Below are 4,175 nucleotides of genomic sequence, written 5' to 3'. Positions count from 1 at the left end.
ATTTTAAGGTTAGTTTATTTTTCAAATTGATGATTTTGACCTAATTTTTGAGTTTATAATTTGGGGTTTTCTTCTCCTTCACTTTGATGGCTTTAAATTTCGATATGTACTGTATAAATGCTTAGTGTTTACTTATATAAATGCTTAGTATTACTCCGTTTTTTCCAAAATAGTTGTTTGTTAATGTTTTATTTTTTGTTTGTTTGTTAATGTTTAATGTATCATAGATCGTTTAGTGAGGATGGGGTATGGAAATTAGACTTTCTTCTTTTGTTGGATAGGTGAAAAAAACCTGTATAACAAATGCAACATATGATTACGCCCCAATACCATATGTCTAATATCTTCCTGAAGTTAGGAAAATGACAATTAAGTTATTAAATATCCAGAAAATCAGTTCTCCAGTGCATCTCAAAATTAACAAGAACTTCGCCGACTGCATCTCAAATCGATGCTCCGATGACTACTCCAATTATTGCTCCGACCACCAGTGCTCCGATCGACTACTGCTTCGACTACAAGTGCTCCAATGGGTTTCTATTGAACCCCATCTGTCTATTGAAACAGGTATTTATGCTTTGTGCAACTTCTCTGATTTACATATACTTGTTAAGTGCCTTAGGATTTTAGTGCCCTAATTTCTATCTTCTAATAATATTTTTGTGCTTATGGAAAAGACTAAGTTAGAAGCCTAGCTGAGAATACATTTTGTAATAGTATTAGGCATCAAAATATTACAATTCAAAGGCTGGTATTAATTTGGCTCTCTTTTGTTCTTTACGGTTGGTTCTTTGCAACATTGTTTGTAGAATAAGTGAAGGAAGTTTCTTCCCTAATGCTAATGGCTGATATATAGTAATGCTCGGAGGTGCGTTTGGTAGGTAATCCATGGACTAGTACTAACACTATAATAGTTCAGGGAGGGATTGATTTAGTAGAGATACAATTTCATAACATGTATAATTAGGTCTTGCAATATTTACTTACTTGGTCACTAGAATAGTGAGCATGACTGTAGCTCCATAGTTATTTAATAGTTTAAGGGTCTGTGCTCATCTGGTATCTCAGACAAAGATCGTTTGATAGTTTCCAAAGCATTTGGCCATTAAAGTTTGTGAATTGCTTTAGCACATCACTAAAATTCTTATGAATCTTTTGCTGATTAAGTTTGTGTATTTGTCAACTTAATAATTTTTTTTGTTGCAGATGAATTATATAAATTCATCACATTCAAATTTTATTGGTCGGACTAAAGCTTATGAGATGGAATTACAATAGGTCAAGTTATCTAGGATTGCTGCACCTAATCTGAGGCAGAAAGTAAAATTTTCATTCACTTTTTTATTCTCTTGCAATTATCTTACAAATTATATCATACTAATATTAATTTTTTGTTTGCTTATTGCTAATCAGGATGGCGTAGATTTATAAAAGTATCGACCTTTGAAAAAAGTCTAAAATCACGTGCTATCTTTGCCAGATCAGTTGGTGGTTTAGTCCCTAACCAGGTTGGCCTTTTCTGCCTCATAATCTCCACATTTAGTTTCTTCATCATCTCCCTGATTAATATCACACAACTTTTAAATTTCAACTAGTTAGAAACCTAAGTTATTTGCATTGATTAGTGTTTTTTTTGGTAACAGGTTGTTCACCCTGCTCCAGAAGTTTAGAAAACTACAGTGTCAGGTGTTCATCTGGTGATACATGATGTGTTTTTTTATGCCACATATTTGTTACTTGAACATACACTAGTTATTAGTTATTTTGACAAGTTAAATATCCTATTGACAAGAAGGAATGAATTTTCTATACAAGGATTAGCCATTTGCGAATACAACTTTATGAAGAAGTCCGTCCTTATGTAAATTATGTTACTCTTTAGCCTGAAAAGCCTCATGAAATTTTCTGTTGCTATTTATTATGAATTCATTTCTATTTTTTGGATTCTTTATGATCTTTGGTCCTTGTTAGATGCTATTTATTAAGCTTTTGTTGCATATTTTTATTTATTATCCCTTATTAATTTGCCAGTCTTATTAGTTTTTGGCGTTTGTACGGTCATATTTGAGCAATTATGCTCAAGAGTATCTTTAATCATATACTTGAAGAGGGAATGACTACTTATTTGTGGATTAGCGTTATGCTATCTAACGTGTGTGCCAACTTAACATCTATGGCATGAGTTCAAATGATAGAAACAATCAGAAAGCTCGAACCTTTTCTACAGTAAATACATGATAAAAATACCATCAATCCCTCATGGTTACACGTTCTCTTTTCTCAACATTTAGTAGGTAGTTAATGGACTACTTTAAAGGGAGGAGTGGGAATCTGCGATAAAGATGCCTCTCGGACTACTACCTATAGGTTTGTTTCATTTCTTTTATGCTATTTTCCTTTTGATAAGCACTACGTTGGTTTTGCTTATTTTATTTAGCATCTTGATATCAAGTAATTGGTTTGTTACCATTAATCACATAAAATTTGCAGACAAGTAGTGAAATTCACAACATTCTGCTACACATTTCTATTACCCCTACCGCTGTACATATAGGATAGACATTGGATATTGGTTGATTTTTTACCATCTGATACACGCATGGTCATTGGTTACTAACTTTTAGGAAAAAGCTTGGTACATAGAAACGTCTCACGATCTTTATAATTATGTGTGATGTATGTTAATACAGGTACCGAAAATGGCATGGTAAAGTTTCTTCTAGATATTATTGGTCTATCTTGTACTGTGCCTAATGCAACACTTGCTATTATTAGAGATGGAGAATAGTACTAGTTTTTTTGGAAGAAAAGAAAGACCGTGGTTACTCCACAGTGAAGTTTCAATTAATTTTTTTTCTCAAATAATGCTAAGAAGCTTTCTTGGCACACGTGGTGGTTTATTCCAGGTCACTAGCAATCACTAGATGTAGCTACTATTTCATAGGGGCAGAGCCAATTTTCCAGTATGCTGATGCTCGCCTGGGTTATTACATCTTCCACTTTGTGTTTTGTCCTATAATTAAGTACTTAACAATTAGAACAGACAATTATAGCTGATATTGATATCGAGTCTGAGAAGCATAGATGGATGGGTAGTGCTCAAATAGATTTTTATGTACGTTTTGCTATATGTTTCCTTTGATTAGCTCATAGTGCATTTTTGGCAGTAATACCGGGTACTTTGAGTACACGGGTTCCTTTAAAGCATCATCATTATGCTCGTTAACTCTGGTTCAATGCTATTTGGCCAGGAAATGCAATGAATATTCCAGCTTAGGAGGTACAATGGTCGTATAAAATATTTGGCTGCAACAGGAAATGAATCTTTTGGTGAACCAGCTGAACCGGAAGGTGAAACCATTAGTGAAGTTAAATTGAATTTTGTTTAGCACAAGGGATATCATGGTCTTTCTTTGAATATGAAGGAATTCAATCATAAGATTGAGGGGCCTTTCATATCATTTTGGCTTCATAACGTACCATGGGAAGGTCAAGATGCTCTCGCAGCTCCTGATGCCAAGGTTGGTTTTTGTTTCTTTGAACTTAACAATTGCTAGTTATTACTTCATTTCAATTTGTTTGTCTCGTTTTGACATGGCATGTCTATTTGAATTCATAGAAAACACACTAGCCTATCTACATAATCCTAGCTAATATATTCTTATTGTAATTTTGTAGAAGCACTAAGCTGCAAATATTTTAACTTCCAATACGCGCATTATACCTTAGCGCTTTTGCAATTTTCGGATGGTTACTTGGACTTGGTGGTGATAAAGGAGTGCCAAAAGTTAACATTGCTATTTTTGATGACCGAGTTAAACAAAGGCGGCATGTAAAATAACAATATGTCTTGTACTTCAAGGTAAAGTTGTTGTTTCAATAGTGATCTATCTCGTCAATTCCACCCATAAGCTATCCATTCTAACCCATTTTTGCCTAATAAGACCTATCTATATCTCGATCTAAAGTTTATTTGTGTTGTTCTCTATGTTTCTTTACAAGCAAACCTTCTAGTTTCTAGCATAAAATTTCTATATATAAGTATCCCCTACATTCCTAGAAATATTGTTTCGTAAAACCTTGTTAGATTGTGTAACCGTTTCTTCTAAAAGTTGAACACTATTAAGATAACAAACTTTTTGTCCTATGTGAGCTTTGGAGTAACTGGCCAAGTT

The 4,175-nt window shown here is 33.6% G+C and overlaps 1 pseudogene; it reads left to right on the top strand.

Moving 5' to 3' along the window:
- The first annotated feature begins 362 nt into the window (after positions 1-362).
- LOC124885811 overlaps positions 363-4,175 on the top strand; it is a 22,425-nt pseudogene continuing 18,612 nt past the window's right edge.

This window comes from Capsicum annuum, chromosome 7 (genome assembly GCF_002878395.1).
Source record: "Capsicum annuum cultivar UCD-10X-F1 chromosome 7, UCD10Xv1.1, whole genome shotgun sequence".
NCBI classification, from domain to species: domain Eukaryota; kingdom Viridiplantae; phylum Streptophyta; class Magnoliopsida; order Solanales; family Solanaceae; genus Capsicum; species Capsicum annuum.
This window is presented reverse-complemented; position numbering and strand designations above follow the sequence as displayed.